The sequence below is a fragment of the Solanum stenotomum genome, chromosome 4, assembly GCF_019186545.1.
Source record: "Solanum stenotomum isolate F172 chromosome 4, ASM1918654v1, whole genome shotgun sequence".
NCBI classification, from domain to species: domain Eukaryota; kingdom Viridiplantae; phylum Streptophyta; class Magnoliopsida; order Solanales; family Solanaceae; genus Solanum; species Solanum stenotomum.
Genome location: NC_064285.1, coordinates 60457786 through 60482867, shown reverse-complemented (window position 1 = coordinate 60482867; position 25082 = coordinate 60457786).

Genomic DNA, 25082 nt, shown 5'->3' with positions numbered 1-25082 from the left:
AGGAGGAAACTTTCGAAGAGGATGAATGGATAGATGAGGAGGAAACTTCCAAAGATGATGCATGTGAATGGATAGATGATGAAGAAACTTCCGAAGAGGATGAATAACAATTTGTATGTTTAGTTAGTGGATTTTTAGCTATTCATATTTGAGTATAATTTATATTTTAGTAGTTTTAACTTTTGTTTGACATTGTGAAAGACTATTTGGATTAAGCCTTATGTTATGATAACTTTATTTGATATATTTGTTCGACATTGTGACATTATTTTGTACTACTTTGTTTTAATCTTTATATTTAATTGATATAGATGGTAGATAAAGACAAGGGTAAATCAAAAAAATCCGCTAATCCAAAAAAGAAATTTAAGGCCAATGCTATGAGAAGGCCCACTGGGGTTGTGATATCTGATGAGCCCTCTCGAGTTAATATTTCAAAACGAGCCTCAGTTTCAACTACTCACTCGACACACCAGTCACATAATGCCTCCACTCATGTGGCTCCGCAATCTGGTTATACTATATCTACTCCCACTGTGGTACCTAGTTAGGGGTACCAAACTTTGCAGGCTATTCACATCTTGGTCGTGGGTCTACCATACCATCATCTAGTGCTAGTCAGTGCAATACCTTGAATACTAGTAGTGGATCAATTGGACTTTCCAATCTTCATCTTGAATCCAATGGCTCGGAGCCTAATACTCCCACCACCCAGCACTCAAATGCACATGGTCCTCAGCCAGGCGATAGAGACAATTTTCGGAGACTCGTCATCGAGCCATTAGGATACAAGTATGATTTAATTATATTTTATCTTTCATTTATCTATTTATGTTTTAATTGATTGATTATTTTTTGTTTACTCTACTTTGTCAATGAACTCGTATTTCAGCTTACGTCCGACAAGGAGAGTGAGAGTGATGAGAATTGTACGTCTGACAAGGAGAGTGAGTGATTAGGAGTAGTTGTATCTATTTGACATTTTAGACTTCTATATTTTTGGAATTGTTTAATTTGATTGTATTTTAGTTTATTTTGAAGTTGGATGAAGTTTATTTTGAAATACTTTAATGTATATGTTGAAAATATTGTGTTGTTTTGGTTGGATGAAGTTTATTTGGCTTTGGGTTGTTTTGGCATAAATATGCAGGTGGGCAACTAAAAATTGCAGCAATTTGCTGCCTGTTTTGTAGCAGAAAACCGACCTCCGGAGGTCAGAATTTCAAAAATTAAAAAATAAAAATACCGACCTCTGGAGGTCGGAATTTCAACATTACAAAAATAAAAATATCGACCTCCGGAGGTCGGAATTTCAACATTACAAAAATAAAAATTCCGACCTTCGGAGGTAGAAATTTCAACATTACAAAAATAAAAATACCGACCTCCGGAGGTCGAAATTTCAACATTACAAAAATAACAATACCGACCTCCAGAGGTCGAAATTTCAACATTACAAAAATAAAAATACCAACCTCCGGAGGTCGAAATTTCAACATTACAAAAATAAAAACACCGACCTCCGGAGGTCGGAATTTTACAAATACAGAAATAAAAATAGCGACCTCCGGAGGTCAGAATATCAACATTACAAAAAATAAAAATACCGATCTCCGGAGGTCGGAATTTCAACATTACAAAAATAAAATTACCGACCTCCAGAGGTCGGAATTTTAAAAATACAAAAATAAAAATACTGACCTCCGGAGGTCGGAATTTTAAAAATACAGAAATAAAAATACCGACCTCCGAACGTCAGAATTTCAACATTACAAAAATAAAAATACCGACCTCCGGATGTCGGTATTCCAATTCTGACCTCAGGAAGTCGAAAATAATAATATATGAATTTTCCGACATAAAATAAAAACTGACCTCGAGAGGTCAGTAAATACCGACTTCCAGAGGTCGGTATTGAATAGCGACCAAGCTTTTTCCGACCTAAGTTGGGATATCGGTTTTAGGTCGGTATTTCAAGGAATACCGACCTCCGGAGGTCGGTATTTGTAGGTCGGTATTCACTATTTTTTTAGTAGTGCCACAAAAACGTTATTATTATGCAACATTTGATCTTGAGAGCTAAGGAACGACCCAAGGACATTTCTTGAAAATTTTCCACCTCTTCTAGCACCAAAGGTAAGGTTTTTACTCTCCGAATTCATTTTTCGATCCGTAGAACTTAGTTTCTTGGGTAATTATCGATGGGGGAGGGTTTTGATGTGGGAATTATGGTGGAAAAAACCCTAATCTGGGTATGGTGATCAAGGGTTTGGCATAGGGTTGATATTATTGATAATAATTCGGGTAATTAGGTCTCGTTTATTGATCATCACGTTATATTGATTGTTTGTAGACCAAGAACAAGCGGAAAGAATCAAGTTTCTTAGGGGTGCAAGCTTTGTTCGAGGTAGGTGATGGTTGTGATTTCATGTTTGTGTGATGTATGTTAGTTATTGCATCATTATAATACATGTATTTATGCGAATGTTGCATTGTTGATCACACCTATTGCAAATGAGTATGAACGAATGATTGTATACCTTAAATCAAACACTTAATTGTATGATTGTCATAATATACATTGTGATTGTGATTGTGGTATGTTGAAAGGAGCGGGTGTCACGTTCCGACACACTAACTGGGATCGGATGTCACGTATTGGCATACTTATTGGAACGGGTGTCACGATTCGGTACACTAACAGTTTGGGTATGAGTTCCATGAGAGGACCAATGACTTGTTGTATATGCGTATTATTGAGAATGTGGAATTGTACATTGATCCTGAAATGATGACTGATATTGTATATGTTCGGTATATGCATGTTTAATTATGCAGTGATTATTTACATATGTTTCACTTGTTGGAATAGCCGCGGGATCCTACCAGTACACTGTGGTTGTTTACTGATACTGCACTTTCTCTTTCTTTGTTGAGTATAGGTCATCTTCAGGCGGCTACTGAAAGACCTCGTTTAGGAGATCAGTGATCAACATCGAATTCAAGGGTGAGCGAGTTCTTCCGGGCGGCCATGAGTTCTCCTTTTGTTTATGTCCACTTCCTTCAGACTTAGATTAGTACTTTAGATTTCTTATTTTTAGTTTGGGTTGTACCCATTTTCGTAGACTTGTTGAACCTTAGATGTTTTGGTACATTGACTTTCAGGTTCTAGGCATTATTTTCACAATTGTTTGTTAGACTTTCAGAGTTTATGGGAACTCCCTATTTTTCCTTTAGACATTTAAACCTGCTTTCGTATCTTTAAATGCTTTAGTTTTCGTTAATTTGGTTAGTTGTGTTGTAGTTACGGTTCTCCCACTGGAGGGTTAGTATGAGTGTCACTCACGACGGTCTGGATTGTGACATTCTGAATAACAGGTCATCAAATCTTGCAAATTTAGAATTGAATCCTGCAAATTTAGCTATAAAACGTTACTAATAACTAGTAAGGTTTTACCTTAAAAACGTAACTGCCAATTACGACACTCTGTTAAAGTCATATTCCTCAATTTTCCGAACTGACCACATGTGATTAATTATAAAATAAATCTTGATGTAAGGAATGTTCTACATTTTCCAACAATATTTAACAAAGTTTTACTCGTGTGGCTCATTATTTAGAAAACTTCATCATGTATGAATTAAATAAGTCAAGTTAATATATCGTATTATGTTAAGTTCTTACTATAACTTTACAATTATTTTTCTGATTTATTAATTATTAAAAAAATGAATTATTTTTATCTGTAGGATAAAGATGGCGAACTGTGAACATTATGTGATGGTTGCTTTGTATTGGGGTGATGAAATAATTACTGATATGAACTGATTCAGGTATACTGAATGTGCTAAAACGATTATTAGCATAACTACTTTAACTAACTATATATGTTGAATTGGTTGGAATGTTGCATGAGAAAATGGGAACAAATAGTGAAAATATTCATATGGATATTTCTGGAAATCTTCATGTTCAATTCAAGATGACAATACAAGGTTCATTGAGTTTAAAATTGAGATTAATGACCAATGTTTGTTATAATTTTTTCTTTTTCATATCTCATAAATTTATAGATAAGATTGATATAAATATTTTGAAGATGTATATATAAAGACCAAATCGACAAATCAAAATTATTTTTAAAAAAATGAGTGAACATAAATTATATAAAGTTCAGAAATTATATTTCATGATTTGTCTTTCCAGAAGCAATTTTGATTTAATCAACTTTAGATTAAAATTTGCACGGCGAAATGGTCTAATGGACCCTTATACTTGTACGCGTTTATAGTATGGGCCCTTCTACTTAATCTTTTATGAACTGAACCCTTATACTCAATCGAAAGAAGAATTTGAAACCCTTTTATCATGTGTGTAGTTCACTTGCCTTTAAATAAATGATATATCAAATCCACGTCATCTAAATTAACGACATGTCATAATTATCTTTATTAACTATTTTTTAAAACTATTAATCAAAATTATATAATAAAATATGAAATAATAAATTTTTAATTTATTTTTTAAAAATAAAATTTGAAGCACCATACTTTAATCTCCCCATTCCCACCTTGAAACAGTCAAAATCTAACGCCTTCGCCGCCGTCTTCGTTTATGTCATCGTCGCAGCTCTTGCAGCGACCACATGTACTCTCTTCCTCACCCGTCTTCATCTCCGTCGCATCGTTGCCACCAGATCTGACCGGAAAACCTCTTCGCTGTTGTGGCCAGATCCCACCCTCACCCGCCTCGTTCTTCTTCCACTGTCCTGCGTCGTCTTTCTCTCACTCCATTGCGAATTAGTGGTCTCAGGCGATCACTGCCACCGCTGCTCTCTCCCTCCACCCGGTGAATCACTTGATTCAAGGAGGTACCAATGTCAAGATCTGCTAAAGAAGATGCCAAGAGTGGGAAGAAGAAAGAAAAATGGATCGGACAGGAATGAAGATGGCTAAAAATGGAGGTGAGCCGATGGCTAAGGAAGAAAGCTTTTTTTAGTTACTGTATTTCTTTTTAAAAGTTTCATTATTTTATTGTTTTATTTTTCTATTTTTTAAATATTTTTTTAGCTTAAATAGGATAGTCACTCGCCTTAACGAGAGTGAATTCACTCATTTTTGCCAACTCAACCATCTTGATGCCACATAAGCCTAGTCAATGGTCAGAGAGGTTTGATAAGTTGTGTTTTATTAAGTTTAAGGGTTGGGTTCATAATACAAACTCATACAATTACAAGGATCTATTAGACCATTTAGCCAAATTTGCACATCATTCAATAAAAGGGATAATTTGATAGACCTTCTTACGCTTTAACTTCTTTATTTTAACTCTTTTTTTTATGATAATTGTTTTAACTATTTATTTTTAAAGAAAAGTATTCACAGTTTAACAATTTACCTTTGTAATAATATTATTTTAAAATAAATTAATTTAATACACATCAGTTTGACATCTTGGGAGGTCACCACCGCCGGTGACTTTTTGACCTAATCTCACCACTATGGCCACTCAGGCCACTGGTCAGCCTAGTCTTGGGCCTGGCCAGTCCTCAATACTACAAGAAGCTGCATTCCCACCCTTACCAATAAAAACTAATAGTGCGAACCTTAATATCGAGCCTAATAGTATTGGTTTGCCTAACGACAACAATGATAAATTACAGGTGAATTATGCCAATGCCCTTAGAAATCAGATCACCTATTCGACGAAGAGGGTTGAACCAATTCCTATGAAGACAATCACCTATATGAATGGAATTCCTCGAGTGATGTGGACAGAGAAGGAAGTTAAGAGGATGAACATTATTGAGAATCTCCAATATGCAATAGTTGGTAAATTTTCATATGGTTGGCCGGAACTGGAGGAACTTAGGATGCTTATCCCGAAACAATGCAACATTAAAGGAGAATGTAAGATAGGTCTATTACGCAATAGACATGTCCTCATCAGACTTGATCAACAGGAAGATTTCATCAGTGTAATGTCTAAAAACATACACTACATATTGGCTAAGGACGGATATTCATATTCCATGAGGCCCCTTATTTATGATGAAAAATTTCAGGCTACAGAAGAAACAACACAGGCGCTGGCCTGGATATCGTTCCCAGATCTCAAACCCACCTACTTTGTGAAGGAATCCATATTCTCACTGGCAACAGCAGTTGGAAAGCCATTACAATTAGATATGGCCACAATAAATAAAACGAGACCAAGTTATGCCCGAGTCAAAGTGCAAGTCGATCTTATGTCAGAGTTCCTAAGGTTTATTGAAATGGAGATTATGAATGAAGATACGAAGGTCTCAAGAATAGAACAAGTGAAAATTCAATATGAATTTTTGCCTAAATATTGTACACATTGTAAGGTTCAAGGGCATGTGGAGGAGGATTGTAAACATTTACACCCAGAATTGAGGACTGAAAATGGAGGAGGAATGGGGCAGCCAAAAGGTGATGAACAATCACAGGATGATCAGGAGAAAGTAAGAGGGGATGAGCAAAGGAAGAATGATCAACAAGGAAGACGAAGAACAATCAGAAGATATTGGAATCCTACAAATAAAATGTTTACAATGGAAAAAGGTGTTGGCATTAGTGAGAAGGCTAGTACTCCTGGCAAAGCTGACAAGGGGAATGCATTTGCAATCTTAGCAGCCAATGAGGTAGACGGAAGTAACCAGGAGATGAATAAGCACCAAACGGAGGAAGTAAGTTTTGTTCCTGAGATAAGTAAAGCAGCTGATCAACAACTAGGCAATGAATCCACTAAGGATTGGATCAACAGGGCTTTCACTACACAGCAGGAGAGGAATGATGAACAACATACAAGTAATACTATAGCAGCACAGATGCAACGTGGAATTTGTAGCAAAGATGGTAACAATGATGATAATGGGAATACATATTTGTCAAAAAATGCAAAAATCATAGTCGAAGTTGCGGAGGTTGTCCACCAGCAAGGAGATATATCTGCTACACATGAAAAAAATGATCAAATTAATGAAAGGGGAAAGATAATAGAAGAGGTGCATACAATCGATGAGAACACATGGAGGAATACACATGGGAAGGAAATAGTGGCTTATCATCAACATGAGGATTGGGGAGATGCTACATATCTTGAGCCCCTCCAAACAATGGTTCCAAGTGAGGGGGGATCTCCTTCCGCAAATAATCTTCATATAAGTGTGGGTGAATCAAATGAGTTGAGCAGCAACCTGCAAGCAACAAGGGGTCCAGATGATGTGCAGGCTATCACAATGGGCAAGAGAAGATCTGCACCTAATGAAGTTTTACATGCCATAGTTACACATCAGGTCCTACAGGAGAAGATGCAGACATCTAATCAGGAGAACATATCCAGGGAAGATAGTAATGAAATAAATATTGAAGATGGTGAAGAAGAAGAAAGTGTGCAGTTGGAGAACAATATTTATAAAGAAGCTAACTTATCTCCTCAGATGATGACCAGAGGACACAAAAGAAAAGGCAAAAAGGTTAATGAGACAAAGTCGACAAGGATACAGGCCAAAAGGAGTGAAAAGAGTGTTTCCCAATGACTCAAAAAGCTTTAGTTTGGAATATAAGGTCGGTGAGAACTCAAAATGCATTTCATAGAGTTCAAATGTTACATAGACACCACAAATTCTTCCTAATTGCCTTGATGGAACCTTTTCAAGACACTAGGCATATTCAGAAATACAAAAGAAGGTTGGGCATGCAATATGTCAATTACAACTCCAATGGTCAAATTTGGGTATTTATTCAGGAGGGGATTCATGTGGGAGTAGTTTCAGATTCTGAACAACAATTAACTTTACTCCTATCATTTCATAATGGTATTCAGTTCTTGGTCACTTTGGTATATGCTAAATGTACATCAGTTGAGAGACTGAGGTTGTGGGAAGATATTTATGCAATATGTGATAATCACTCATTACCTTGGATGGTTGGAGGAGACTTCAATGTTGTTATGGGGGAATAAGAGAAAATTGGTGGACTTCCTGTATATCTACATGAATATGAAGACTTTTCTTTATGTATCAATTCATGTGAATTAAATGATCTACACTTCTCTGGTAGCCCTTTCACATGGTGGAATGGTAGAGCAGATGAGGATTGTATTTTCAAAAGACTTGATAGGGTGGTTGCAAACCAGGCTATGCAAGATATGGTTGGTAATATGGAGGTTATGCATTTGGCTAAGACTGGATCAGATCATGCCCCTCTCCTACTGACTACTGGAGGTCCTGTCCCAAATTTCAGCAAACCATTTAAGTTTTTAAAATTTTGGACTGAAAGTGATGATTTTACGGAGGTGATTAGACAAAGCTGGGAGGCTGATATATCTGAAAATGTGTTTGTACAATGGAAGATGAGACAGAAAAAAACCAAATTAGCCTTGGCTAAATGGAGTAGGGCTAAATTTGGGGATATCTTTAAACAATTGCAGATTAGAGAAGAAATAGTTAGACTGAAAGAAGAGTTATTTGAAGCTGATCCTAGTGCCAATAACAGAATGGTACTTCAACAAGCTCAAGCAGAACATAAGTTTTATTTGCATTATGAAGAGGAATTTTGGAGGCAAAAGGCTAGCATTCAATGGAGCACAGAAGGAGATAAGAGTACCAGATTCTTTCATTGTCTGGTTAAAGGAAAGAGAAAGAGATTAACATTGAAGAGAATTCTCAAATCTGATGGTACCTGGGCTGAGGGAGATGATGAGATCACTAGGGAGGCCTTGAAATTTTACACTGATCAATTCACTGGGACTAAGTGTATTGAAGATTATAGTATGTTACAACACATTGAAGCACAGGTCACACCAGAAGATAACTATCTTATTAAAACCATGCCTGAAGAAGAAGAAATCAAATCTGTTGTCTTTAAGCTGAACGGAAACAGTGCTTGTGGACCTGATGGATTTACTGGTATCTTTTATCAATCTTGTTGGCCAATTGTGGGGGCTGATATTGTTAATGTTGTACAAGCCTATTTCCAAGGTCAAACCCTACCTAAATCAATTACTCATACTAATTTTGTCTTAATTCCAAAAAGGGAATTTATTCAAACCTTTTCAGACCTTAGACCAATTAGTTTAAGTAATTTCATCAACAAAGTGATTTCAAGAATTGTACATGATAGAATGGAATGTCTTCTTCCTAGATTAATTTCACAAAATCAATTTGGTTTCGTAAAAGGAAGGAATATTGCTGAGAATATTTTGCTGGCACAGGAAATTATAACTGATATTGGAAAGAGGGGGAAACCTGATAATATTGTTATCAAACTAGACATGGCCAAAGCATATGATAGGGTGAATTGGAAATTTTTGACTAGAGTTTTAACTCATATGGGCTTTGATAATACAGTAGTTGCTATGATATGGAGAATTATGGCCAATAACTGGTATTCCATTCTCATTAATGGACAAGCTCAAGGATTTTTTCATTCCACAAGAGGTGTAAAGCAGGGTGATCCTTTATCACCTGCTCTATTTATACTAACTGCTGAGGTGTTGACTAAAGCACTGAATCAATTGTTTAATTACAATGAGTTTAGATGTTTTGGTATGCCTAAATGGAGTGACAACTTAAATTATCTGGCATATGCAGATGATACCATTATTTTCTCATCTGCAGAGAAGAAGTCTTTGGAGTTAATTATGAAGGTGTTGCAAGATTATGAAGCACAATCTGGACAAAAAATCAACAAGGAGAAGAGTTTCTTCTACATGTCTCACAAGGCGGCAAATACATCAGTAAAGGTGGTGGAAGACACTACAGGTTTTCTACGAGGTAAATTTCCTTTAATGTATCTTGGATGTCCCATTGGGCATGCTAAGAAAAGGAAAGTTGATTTCACAGAATTACTTAAGAAAATCCAAAATAAACTTCACGTTTGGAAAGGCAAAATGCTTTCCTTTGGGGGTAAGGCAGTCCTTATCAAACATGTGTTGCAAAGTATGCCCATATACTTATAATCTGTTATGGCTCCTCCTAAATGCATCATTTATGACATTCATAAAATCTTTGCTAAGTTTCTATGGAATTTCAAAGAAGAGGGAAGGGCAAAACATTGGATCTCCTGGAATGATATTTGTGTACCTAAAGAAGAAGGAGGTCTTGGCTTTAGATCCTTATTTGATTTGTCTAAAGCATTTTTTGCTAAACTTTGGTGGAGTTTCAGAACTAAAAACACATTGTGGTCCAATTTCTTATGGAATAAATATTGCAAGAGGCATGGTCCACAAACTGTAGAATGGAAAGGGGGATCTCAAGTTTGGAAGTTGATGCTACAAGCAAGAGATAATATTGACCAGGAAATATGGTGGGAACCAAGAAGGGGTCATGCTAGTCTGTGGCATGATAATTGGACTCAACTGGGAGCATTGCAGTATGTATTACCACTAAATCTTACAATTATTGATGATTTTGCAGAAGTTAATCAGGTTATGAACACTAATGGGTGGAATATGGATATGTTGCGGGAGATGGTTGGAGAAGACATATGTAAGCATGTGAGTACTAACCTAGGAAATGGCATAGTAGTTAATGAGAGGGACAAACCTTGGTGGATGCCCAATAGTAAAGGAAACTTCACTGTTGGAAGTGCCTGGGAAATGCTAAGACAAAGAAAGGACAAGCAGCATAATATTATGGTTATTTGGGAAAAAGGAATACCTTTCAGAGTTTCCTTTCTTCTTTGAGAGTGTGGTTCAAAAGAATCCCTATTGGAGAGGTATTAGTTAGGTGCAAAATTGCTGACTCTGTTATATGTATTTGCTGTAACAATTCAATGGCGGAAACTTTTGACCACTTGTTTGTAGCATGTCCAGATGCTAATTTCCTATGGAGATCTATATCAGGAGCTGCAGGAATACAGGGACCTTATATACAGTTGAAGCAAACATTGGACAAATGGTGGGGTGCTGATTGTAATGCTAAACTGAGACCTATATATAATGCAGTACCAATATTTATCATCTGGCAGATTTGGAAGAGAAGAAATGTTATTAGAAATGGGGGACATTTATCCAAGGTCACTATGCTTAGAGAAATCAATAGGAATACTTATCTATTTGCAATGAATAGATATCCTTGGCTAGTTAATATCCCAAGCTCTTGGCCTTGGATGGTAAATTTTTTTGAAGAATATATCCTAAGGCTCTCTTGGAAAGTAGTAAGATGGAACTGGCCTGCTGTGGGGGTATTTAAATGCAATACAGATGGCTCTAGTAAAGATCAGTTATCAATCAGCTCTAAAGCTTTTTGTGTGAGAAACAGTCGTGGGGATTTAATCTATGCACAAACTGTTTGTATGACATTTTGCAATGCCTTAGAAGCTGAAGTGAAAGCTTTTAGAAGTGGTTTACTGTATTGTGTGCAAAACAATTACCTTCCTCTTGTGATGGAAACACACTCCCTAATAATAAAAAAAATCCTTGACGGAAAATGGGAAATCCCATGGGGAATTTCAGTGGACATAAGGTGCATTATGGAGGAGCTAAAGGAAAAGGAAGTGGTGGTCAAACACATTTTCAGAGAGGGGAACAAACTGGCGGATTTTTTAACTAACTATATCTTCAATTTTGCAGGTACAAATAGCATTCAGTTTACATCCGTAGAAGATCTACCAGGACAAGCTCAAGCATTACTACATGGTGATAAACAAGGCACACCAAATCTCAGGACAAAGAAGTGTCAAAATGCAAATTTCAATATATAAAACACACTCTTTTACAAAGAGGAACAAAGAGAATTTCTTGCCCAACAAAAAAGATTTCCGGACTACAATAACATCGACACAACGATTACACAAAGAGGAATCTTTAGCAAGGAACACAAAAATTAGGCAAAACGTGCTTAGCGGTGTCATAAATCTGCAGAATCAAAGAGGTTACCTAATAAACCTGAAATTGTTGCAGTGGTATTAGCTTCTTGAAGCTCAGCCTGCACGATTTAAGGTCAGTTAGCTCAATCTCTTTGACATAGCTGTGACAATTTGTTAAGCTCTTGGAGTATGTGTTACCTTGCGGACAAGCTGGACGACTGTTAAGACTTGAAGAAGTCTTCATCAGACCGGATCCATGGCGTTTGTGAGAATTTTGAACGCCCAGGTGGATGCCGCCTAAGCTCTTGATCATTTCGTCTCAATGTCTGCTACTGGAATGCGGCCGGAGTTGCTGATCATAATGGTGTCTGGAGCTGCGTCGAGCAGCTACCAAGAAAGAAGACACAGAGGGTTTCTCCTTCTCTGAATCTTTCTCTGTATTTTGCTTTTGTTTCCTTTTTTTGTTCCCTGTCCTTTCGGTTATTAAAGAACTTGCTTATTTTTACTTTTATTGAATAAAAGGGTCTGACCCACTTTTGATCAAAAAAAAAAAATAAAAAAATAAAAATTTAATACACATCCTTTTTACTATTCGGTGTTGATATTGATAAAAATGGACATGAAAATTGAGAATACTAATCTTTGTTACAATTCCTTTCTGCAAATTTTTGAGGTATGAAAAAGAATTGTAACAAAGATTAGTTATTCTCAATTTTATACTCAATGAATCGTGTATTATTACCTTGAATTGAACATACATATTTTTCAGAAATATCCATTTAAATATTTTCACTATTTGTTCTATTTTCTCATGCAACAATCCAACCAATTCAATATAGTTAGTTGAGGTAGACATGCTAATAATCATTCTAGCACATTCAGTATACCTGAATCCATTCATATTAGTAATTATTTCGCTATCCCAATACAAAGCAATCATCACATTACGTTCAAGGTTCGTCACCTTTATCATATACATAAAAATAAGACTTTTTTTTTTGTAATCAATAAATCAGAAAAAACAATTTTAAAGCAATAATAAGAACTTAACCTAAAAGATATTTTAACTTGCAACTTATATGATTCATACCTGATGAAGTTTTATGAATATTATTTCAACAATGAGCTAAACAGGTAAAAACTTTGCTGAATGTTGTTGGAATATGCAAAACATTTCTTTCAACAAGATTTATTTTATAATCACATGTGGTCAGTTTGAAAAATGAAGGAATATGACTTTAATAAAGTATCGTAACTGACAGTCACGTTTTTAAGGTAAAATGTTACTGTCAGTAACGTTTTACAGCTAGATTTGCAGAATTTGATTCTAAATTTGCAGGATTCGATGACCCGTGATTAGATTCTTAAGAAACGTTACTGTGAATAACGTTTTAGGTGTAAAACGTGTCTTAGAGTAAAGTATTATAAAACGTTACTCAGAGTAACGTATTATGCTGAAAATGTTACTCAAAGTAACGTTTCTAAACTTAACTCATCAGCAACAAATATTTCACAACTTAATTTTTAAAATAAAATATACCCTAAAACGTTATTGAAAACTACGTTTATATTAGTTTTGTAATTATTTTTTTAAAACGTATTATTTTGATAAACTGATTAAATAATGGCTTAGTTTGGTCAATAAATGAAAAAACACCGTCCAAAATGAAGGGAACGAAAAATCTTGATCTAGCATGTATTTATAGAACTATTTTTTGCTTCTACACATTCACTGTGTCGCACTGCCCATTTTTGTGACACATACCGTGTGAATGGTGTCATGTTGTACTACCTATTTCTCGAATAAATAGACACGTTCGTCCTACATGAAAATTTGGTGTCCTGTGGCGTTCTACATGTATTATGACACGTAGGACGCGTGCACACCCAAATTTGGAGGGTATAGATGCAAGCTGAAGACAATTTAAAAGATATATTCTTATATTATGCCTATAAAATATATACAACTAGCTAGGGGTGTACATGATCGGGTTGGTTCGGGTTTTTCAAATATCAAATCAAACCATTTGTGTAAAAATTTTAAATTTATAAACCAAACCAAACTAATAAAATTTGCATTTTTTCGGGTTTTTCGAACTTGGGTTGGTTCGGGTTTTTCAAATACCAAACCAAATCATTGTGCCAAATTTTTAAATTTATAAATCAAACCAAACTAATAAACCTCAAACTTTTTCAGATTTTTTTATTTTTTCGATAAAGTTTGCATACAAACATATAATTAACTTGTGCTCCAAATATTTCTTTAGTCCAACCAAAATACAATTATCTAAGATGTTTCTTAAAAAAATAACACGAAATATGAGATGAGTACTGATGACACAAAAATATTCAATAAAAAATAAGGAAAAAAGGACGATATTACCCCCGAACTTTGCTAAATTGTACGTCTATGTCCTCCGTTATACTTTGGGTCCATCTCAGCCCCTGCCATCTAATTATCGGTACACACATGTCCCTCTCACTAACGGTCCCCTCATTTTGTACACGTGTCTTAATCCTAATTAACTACCCATTTGACCATTATTTTCAACCCATAAACTAATGACCGTCCCCATAAACCCGACCCACAACCAAATAACCCTTCATCTTTTTTGTAAGGAAATATCATTGATTCCTTGCTTATCCAAAAAAAAAAAGGAGAAACAAAAAAAACTTCATCTAGAATAAACTCAATGCATCCTTCTTAATGTTTCAAACAACAACAATTAATCAACCTCTTTCAACAACACAAATAGATTGTAAGAATATTTTCAATCCTGTGCAAAATTAAACTTTCCAACAACAATCACAAAAATATGGTGCACTTGATTCAATTCACTTGGCTGGAGATGAAGCTCATTGTTGGTTTGTTGGTTTTTTCTCCGTCGTTGGAATCTCTTTGTTGTTGATTGTATTATTTACTGATTTTTATCAAACTTCAAGTTTGCCGGAGAATGGAGCTCGACATTAATGGCAGAACTCAAGAAAAATGAAAACCCAATTTAAAGCTTGAAGCTTTATCCGTCAATGGCAATAGTATTTTTAACCCGTTTCAACAACAACTAATCAATTTAAGTTCAAATTTTCTTATTTGATTGCAAACCCACTTTTCTTGAAGCTTTGTCCTTCAATGGTGGTAGTATTTCCAATCCCTTTCAACAACAATAAATCAATTTAAATTAGAAATTTTTGTTTCTATTGAAGACTCACTTTTAAACCTGAAGCTTTGTCCATCAATGGTGGTAGTATTTCCAACCCCATTCAACAAAAAATTAAAATGGGTCTCTTGTTTTTCAATGAAAGCACATGCTACTGCGTCTTTGTTTTAATGAGATTTGAAAGAGCTTCAAATGAAAATGTAGTGAAGAACAATTTTGTCTTTTGTTTGATTTAAAAAGTTTTGGGTTAATTATGTTTTAATGGAGGAGGGCTCTTTATATTTTATTTTAATTTTAAATGTCATGGTGTTTTAATTTGGGTCATGGGTGGGTAAATTATGAAAAATGGGTGGATCTTTTAATTTTAGGTAAATAAACAAATAAAATCGAGTAAATGGTTGAGATGAAGCCACGTGTTTGTCAGTTAGTTTTAAGGGTATACACAACCCAAAAGAGTAACGGTAAGAGTATATACAACCCTAAAGTATAACGAAGGGTATTAACATATCATTTGTGATAGTTCGGGGGTATATTTGTCCTTTTTCCCAAAAAATAATAATGAAATCATCATATAAAATAAATATTGCAAAGTCATAATGAAAATGATCATAATTTAAAAGCACTAGATCATGCTAAAATAAGTTTAATAAGTATTAGTTACATTACTAAATATTTAAGGAAAATTAAAATTAGATTATGTATTTTAATTGTCTAAACCAATGTAAAACTAAAGAACAAATATTCAATATTATTGTCATTCTTAGTGTTGAATTGATTTTCTTTTTGCATTAGTATTAATTTGATGTTGATTTAAGTTTTATTATAATTATCAACATCAATGAACTATAATCTTTATTGGATCATTCTGAATTGTAAGTTTTAAATTTGAAATAATATATTAAAAGATAAAAACTATGAAATAGTATAAGAAATATTTTAAAATTATATCAAAGTAATTATTTTTATGTATAAAATAAAATATTTAAAATTACATATATAATGTCGGGTTGGTTTGGTCTAGGGTTAGTTTTTTTTAGTTAAAACTAAACCAACTCAAATATAGTCGGATTTTTTTTTCAATACCAAACCAAGTCAAACCAAACCACTAGTCGAGTTTTTTTTCCGATTTAATTCGGTTTACGATTTGGTTCGATTTTCAGTTCGATTTTGTACACCCCTATAACTAGCCATCACAATTCTGAACATTTCAGTAGATGCCACTTTGCTATTGGCATGGAGAGACATTCATGTTAATTCATGAAATTTTTTGTGCTCCTCTAGTTTATTATGGAAAATATATCAAGTTTTTTTTTTTTTGTAATTTGGGCACTTATAACTTAATTGTTGCATCTATAAGTTAATTAGTTTGATTTTGAATATGGAACTTCAAGATGGCTAATATCTTTGGATTTTCATTGGTATAGTCTATGTTGCTCGGTCTCTTCAAAATGTCGACGGGTGCGTGTCGAATCCTCCAAAAATAGTGTATTTTTGAAGGATTCGACATGGATGCGGCAACATTTTTGGAGAGTCTCAGCAACTTAGGATATAGTACTATTATTTGTTGGGTTCTGAAGGGTGATTAGGGCGTCATGCGGAAGCTTACAATTGCAAATCATAAGACGATAAATTAGACGACACATAAAATTATACTAAAAGAAATATATTATTGTAGGATATGACCAATTGGCCTACATAATTAAAAACTAATCAAAAACATAGAAACTGTAGAGAGAAAATCTCCCCATAAACAAAACTCTTAAAGAACTACATTGTGGATGCTATTGTTTTGTGTTAGAAGAAAACAAACCTATATTTATAGAGTCCTAAAACTTTTTCTTACTAGAAAAGGAGTCCTAAAACCTTTCCTACTAGAAAAGGAGTCCTAAAAGGAGAGAATAAACCAAATATAAAATAATATTATATTTTCCTTTCAAGAAAAATAAAAACATTTATGGTAATGTTTTGTTTTTTCTTTAAGGAAAAATAAATCTTAAATTATGGTAAGAAAATCAGGGCAAAACCCTAACATTATTATGCTCATGTTAGTGTATTTCTAGTGACCATGAGTTTCATATTGCTAAATTATCTTATATAACTTGACTAACACTTAATTATTCAATGATGCCAAAAAGGGGGAAATAGAGGAGATCAGGTGCACATGAAATTTTTACTAATCAAAGAATCTAGTCATGTGCAAATTATTGACCATGTTTGTAGGAAACATGATTGAACTTATTTAGGTTCTCATTATAACCTAACCACTTAGAAGGTTTCAATGAGTGGACGGTGAATTTCTAGATAGACTTAGATGGTCACAATTCACACATTTTACTTAAGTCATATTTGATGATCAAGTTGGTTCTTAGGGGGAAGTTGAACATGAATTTTTCTATGAGTTTAATTTATCATCATCAAAAAGAGAGAGTTTGTTGAACTATGTTAAATTTGTTGAATATTACGATAGGTCGTGGTCTTTTTACTCCCTTGAGTAAGTAGTTTAAGAACCTGGTTCTTCAACGCATTAGGTAGGATATCGTAAAATAACAATAGCAGAGAAAATTTATCTTATTAATAAATAAGATTTAGGTAGATACTGGTATATGTATAATGAATTTTCCACTAATAATTGTAATTAAAATAATTCAACATTGTTTTACATTAATTAATTAGATTCATAGTTTCATTAGTTCCACCATAGAAGAGAAAAGTTAAGAAAAGAATTAATCCAAACAACAAAATTCGTCTCAGAGTCATTCCCCTGACTGGAACACTTATACAAACTCCTGTATCAATTAGTTTCATTCCTCTCGTTAGATCGATCGAAAAATAACTTGAGTAAGAGCTTGTCCAGAGAGAAATTAAAGCAAGTAGAAAAGACAGAAAAATTTACTAATAAAATTGAACAAAAAAAAAATTAAATTTACAAAAGAATTGATTCCTATACTAACTACTAAGTCCACTTTTTCATTAAAATGGAACAAGTAGACTGCAATCTTGACATTTAGATAATTCTTGTATACATATTCCATAAACAAATCAATGAACCCTCCTACATACATCTAAAATGAAAAAAAAAATATATAGAGAGAGGAAAGAATTTTTGGTCCTATAAAAAACGGAATTTGTGCTTGTGAAAATTATCAAATAATCGGATTAATTTAATTGACCTCATGTATAGTATGTAAGGTAGGTCTCCATGAGCGATGATGTAACTCTAGACCTACATCGACATTCATCAACTTTGTCAATAATTGATGTATCGATAGATCTTCTACGTCTACCTTACTCATCAACTCCAATAATTGCTTCTTCGTGATTTTTATCTTTATCTCTTTTATAATGGGCATCGAAGAATGAATGCTTTCCTTATTATTTTCTACAACGAGAAAATGATCTTCCTCTAATTTCATTGTCTTACCACAATAAAAATGATCCTTGTTAGTTTCTAGCTCTTCTGATACAATCGATTCTTTTTTCATGCAATTCCCCATATAATGTTGTTGGTGTTGATATATAGTGGATATATACTCTTTTCTCTTTAGTATAAATCAGAATATTTATGAATTCTTGTTGCTAGGCAAGTTTTTAAATTTCTTTGTAAAGATGAGTTGTGACATAGTATTTATAATAGGAAAAATAATAAGGTATAGTTCACATTTTTTTATTGAAGAAAAGGGTTAACAATGACTGCGTCGTCCAATTTGGCAGGTGATGAGATTTTGACCGTCCAAGAGTATTGTAACACATTGTACAAATATCCAGTACTACATCGATTTTTAATTTTTTGGTATTAAACATATCATGTGAAAAGTTATAATTAAAGAAATATCAAAAAAAGGAAAGATGCATTTTTCTAAACAGACTAAAAAGGAAAGTAAGACATACGATTTGAAATTGAGAGAATATATTCTAAATGCTAAAAGCTACTAGCACTCTCCGTCCTAATTTAAATATTTTAGTTTAATTGAGCTCGATGTTCAAGAAATACAGAAATATTTTTAATTTTGTACGCTTAAATTAAAAATGTGTGTAGTACTTTAAATCTTGTGATTTTAAAACTTTTCATGTAGAATGTTGAAATTGGAAAACTTACCAAATATAAAAAGAAACATTCTTTTTGAGACAGATCAAAAAGAAAAGTAAGACACTTAAGGTTGAAATGAAGAGGATATTAATTCAAAGTACTTATATTCATATCGGTGAACTACTACTCGCTCCATTCATTTATGAACTTCTCGAATGAAAAAGAGATGTTTACTTTTGCTTATTCAATTTAGCAAATTAAGAGACAAATTCCACTTAATTCCTAATATATTTTTAATTAACTAAATCATTTTTCAATACATTTCTCAAAATACTGAATTTATTTTATTCAATATATTCTTCATTTTATTAGATATTTTTTTTAAAAATATGTCAACAAATAAAAATGAACGGAGAGAGCATGATATATTAGAGCAAAAAATGATATTCGAGAAAGAAACATTAAAAGATGAAAAAGTCGAGGCAAAACTGTATTAAGCAGATAATTAGATGTGAACATAATTATATTAACTTCACAAATTATATTTCATGTTTTGTCTTTCCAGAAGCAATTGTGAATTAATCAACTTTAGATTAAAATATATCATTAAGAAAAAGAAATAAATTGATAAATCTTCTTAATTTTAATTTATTTTATAAGAATTGTCTTAACTATTTATTTTTAAAGAAAAATATTTACCTTTTTAATATTTTACTTTTAGAATTAATTAATTTAATGGATATTCTTTTTACTATTACCTGTGTTGTTATTGATAAAAATAAAAATAATCTGTGAAGTTTTCGTCATATATCTCCTTGTTGATCATCTTAATATATTCTTTTTAAAATGATTCTCTGATTAAGGATGGAACAATTCCATCACTGAATCATTGCGGTCTTATTTTTTAAATTGTCGCAAAGTGAACATACTTAAACGTGAAATTATTGGTCAAAGGAACCAAAACAGTTTATCCAATTTGACACACTAACTCAACTTATAATTAGGAATTGGTGTTTTGTGATTGATTGACCAATGATATGGTTAAACAAGTTTTCTTTAAGACTATTAAAATATCTTACTACCTTTTAATAAATAGTTTATTATTAACTCTTTCTTTTGAAACTTTCTTAAAAAGAATATTTCTTTCAACTTTAAATTTTATATATCTTGAATGAATAATTTAAACAATAATATTTGTGTGTCTACACGTGAAAAGTGTGCCACCTCTCACAAATTTAATAAAGAAAGGAAAAAAGAGACTTTATTAATTACGATAAAGGAAGTATGATCATGTCTCCCAATATATTGAACTTGAACGTCACATTTTTTTCATGTTGATTTGATATTTTTTCTTTAAAAAATTATTTATTAAGGATTTTTCTAAATAAGATTAAATTTATTAGTTATCTTTTAAAATTTAAAATTAAACTATTAGTACTTTATATTAAATTTTGGTGAGCATATTATGGCCATTACTTCACCTTAGAACTCAAATAACCACTAACACAATATATATTATCCGTATTTTATTTTATTATCTTTTGTAACTCACGTAACTTCTAATTCATAATTCTTTTGTTTATCTACCTACATTATTATACCACTTTTTCCTAATTCATTTTAAATGAAGAATTTTTTGCCTATAAAAAGTGGTGATTTTACTTTACGTCGGGTAAATGACAAAACATAGAGTGCATAAAGAAGTGAGTTAAAAATAAGAGGTTTTTTAGTTGAAGGAATATATTTTTTTTTTGGTAAAGCATTGAACTCAACTTATCTAGAATTGTTGAGTTGTATGACGTTATAGGGTTAAGAGGACTATTATTAGACTTATAAATATTTGTTATAGTGGTGGATCATCTTAGAAAGATAGAGATATTTGCTCCTTAACTAAACTAAATTTCATGATATTTGGGGCAACCACAAAGTAATTCATCCGATAAACACCAAGTTCATATAGATTTTCTCTGAAATGCTTAATTACGAACTTTCCAAGTGATGCATGTATATGATCGCCCTGTCATAAAACAAAAGATTGTTTTATGATATTTTTTATCGAGTATATAAAAACTATTTGTATGAGTATTACCTTTTCGTCCTGTAAAATCATCTCCAAAGAGTAAGGTATTTCTGGTTTGATTTTATCAGGAACTATCCACAATCGAATAACACGAACTTTCAAGTTCCATTGCATTAATTTGGATGTAATTTTTGAGATTGTGTTGTTGAGAATATAATTAAATAATAAAAGTGTGCTCTCTAATAGCTTAAGCTTTTAGAGGAGATAGTCATACACTTTAACATGGTATCAGAGCAGACAGATGTCCTGAGATCGAATCTTACCGCCACCTAAATCAAAAAAGAATTTTCACGTGTTTGGCCCATAGAATTAGAATCGGGCCCACAATGTAAAGTTATTTAAAGTTATTACTGAAAGATGTCTATATATAGTTCGTGAATTTAAAGATACAGTGAATAATGTAGTTTAAGTTTCCTTGTTTGGTGAATGATTATTGAAGAGTTATAAAACTGCCTTATTTGTATTTATCTGTAAAAAATATTTATTGTTTGGTATAAATTTTAAATATAAAATATTGATATATTTAGACTCCTTACGTAAAATATATACTCATCATCTATCTATATATACAATCAGTTATAAAGACTACTAAAAAAAATCAACTATTCAATTATGAATCCAATTTTCCTTGACTAAATGGTTTATAAAAAAAATGATTTTATAGGCGAATACTTGTGTAGATATTCATTTAACAATTAAAATTTTGTATTTGTAGATAGATGATGTAATAGTTAAAAATGTGGTATTGACAAATAATTTATTTTTGTTTATTTAAAATGTTGTGTAACTATCGTAAAATTACATAAATGGGTCTAATTGTAATTATTGACATGTTTCAATATTTATTTAAATAATTCGTTATTATTGATTATTTAAAATGATTTAAAATTTAAAATTATAAAAAAATATGGTATTGACATGTGTCATTTTCTCTTCTCCTTTTATATATAGATAGATGGGAAACAAGTAGCCATTTTAGTATAAATATATATTCACTTCATGGAGAAAGAAAGTAACAAAAACATCTTTTAGCGGTAATAAATATATACGTTAACAAAAAGTGTTAAAACTTTTATCAACATTAGTTAATTGTCATTGGATCCAATGTCGCTACAGGTTTTAGGGATATTTAATTTACAAAGAGTGTTAATTACCGCTAAAAATACACATTTAACAACAATTAAGCTATTGTCATTAATTAATTACCGCTAACGATTATTTTTCATGTACTGAATTGAATTCAAGCTTCATGGAAAGTGCAAGCAATGACATTGTCTTTTTAGTTTGCAAAATCTACCACTTGTGAATTTTAAGATAATTTTTTTCTTAATGCTCTTGCTTCCCTTTTTCCATCCTATAATCTCAGCCAACATTTATGCATGCACACTCAATCCTAGTATAAATATGTGCAAGTAGGCAATCAACATAGATTTATCTTCCATGGTGGCTACTATTATATATACTAGTATACGTGCCCGCGCGATGCGCGAATATTTTTAAATTAAGAATAATTTATAAAATTTATTATGGTATTTTTTTTTTAAAAAAAGGTTATAATAATACATTATTACTATTTATATGATCATATTAACTTAATGTTATATGCAATAATATTTTAAAATATTTTCTCTAACTAAAATTGTCGTCAGATTCTATGTTATATGCAATAATATTCAAAATTTTATGATGAATTCGTATATTTTTTTTTTCAAGAATTGATTTCATAAACTACTCATTATTATTTGCTATTTTTACATATAAAATAAGTGACTAAACAATCAATTTAGTGATATATTCTTAAAGAAAAGACATTCAAACTGTTATCTTTATGATATTTTAAAAAATAGATTACAGATAAAAGTTTCTGTAAAAATTAGTCCATCTTTTTTTATTAATATCTTAAAATTGTCTGTCAAGTACTGAATTGGTTTTTTCTTTTCCAATCTTCGGAAAAAACTAACCACCCACATATACTATTTGTTATTTTAATTAACTTAAAAATATTTCCTCATCTCCAATTGAAATAAAAATATTTTTTATCCTTTTATATTAAAAAAAAAAAGCTATGCACTTTATGTACTATAATAATAATAATAAATTCTCACAAAAATAAAAGTAAACTACAAATCTAATGACAATAGATTTTATGTTGATAATTTTTTTTGTTTTTTATTGAAGTATTTAAAGTTGTGTCATGTGTCCTCCTACATATTAAGTGAAACTAAAGATCACTCTATTCTAATTGATTCCTAGCATCAATTTATTTTAAAATCTTGTTAATCAAGTAATATTAGAATTTTTAAGGATAATTTTATTCAATAGCTACATTAAATAAAGGCATTTATCATTGAAATTCATAAATAACCATTAGTAAATTAGTAATAGTTATTAATTAGACTTTTCATGTACTCTCATTTTTCTTTCATTTTTAGCATATAAATCACTAATTGGGGAAGTTGTAATCATTTCAAAAATTAATTAATATTAAACAAAATACACCCAAACAGATATCTAGATGAAATTTTAAAAAATAGCTTAGGCATAGAAATTTTGGTAAAAGTTAATTCATTTTCTATTAATTTCTTAAAATTGTCTATTAAGTGTTGGGTTGTTTCTTTTACCTTTCCATTCTTCAGGAAAAAAAAATTATGATATTATAATAACTCAATTTGAAGATGTAATGAGGATTAATATATTTTAAATGAGCGCGACACTTATCACATTACTATTTGCTAAAAATTTACATTATAGAAAGTGTGAAGTTATAACCATCTTCAAAACTATAAATTTTAAATCTTCATCTTTTAATTAATCTTATATGTTTTATAAATAACTTTTAAAAAAGTCAACATTGCACATTCAAAAAGGTCCTATATATATAAAAAAAAAAAAAAAAAAAAACCGCGCACATATAACTTTTGTTATTTTAATTAACTAAAAAAATACCTCATCTCCAATTCAAATAAAAATAATTCTTATCCTTTTATATTATAAGGATAAAAGAAATTATGCAGTTTATGTACTATTATATTTATAAGTTCTCATAAAAATAATAATTATACTACAAATTTAATGACAATAGATTTTATACCAATACTTTTTTGTCATTTCTTGATAGATTTTCTGTCATTTCATAAGTCCTCCGACATACTAAATAAAAATAAAGAGCACTTGACTAAAATTGATTCATAACATCATTTTATTTGAAAATCCTATGGATAATGTCATATTAAGAGTTTTAAAGATAATTTGATTCCATAATCACATCAAATAAAGGCATTTATTATTAAAATACATAAATAATTAACACTAATAGCTATTGATCAGATCCAAAGTCGTTACTGGTCATGCTTCACAATAAAGATGATTTAAAAATTTAACATTATTAACACTAAACACATTGTACTTTCTTATTTATTAGTAAATATTTTTATATTTATATGATTTTTGACATCTATATTAAAATCATGTGTATAAATTATCTGATACAATTGATGTGCATAAAGAAGCCAAATGCAACAACAATAACAACATACTCAGTGAAATCTCACGAAAATAGAAACTTATATTTTTTTACATAATTAATATTCGATAAAATTTGCTTCAAACATGTTCAAATAGAAAAAGATGAAAAAATCTTATATGAAACTACATGATATGAAAAGTAAAAATACAAAGTGATTTCTCTCTTACCATCGCAATCAAAGAGAAAGACATCCACAAATTTGAGAAGTTCTTTAGAGTTCTCAACAAAAAATAACTGAGCACTTGATTTTGAGATTTTCCCGTTCATTCTTTATCTTTGATAAAATCAGATAAAAAATAAATCAAAGTAACACAAAATACAAAATCAATCACTAATTGCCAATTCTTAAATTTTTCAAATAAAAAACAAAATACTCATTGAAATCAATGAGTAAAAAGATTGTATGCATATTATTGGCGTGGAAACACTGTCTACGAATGAACAAATTGTTTGCAT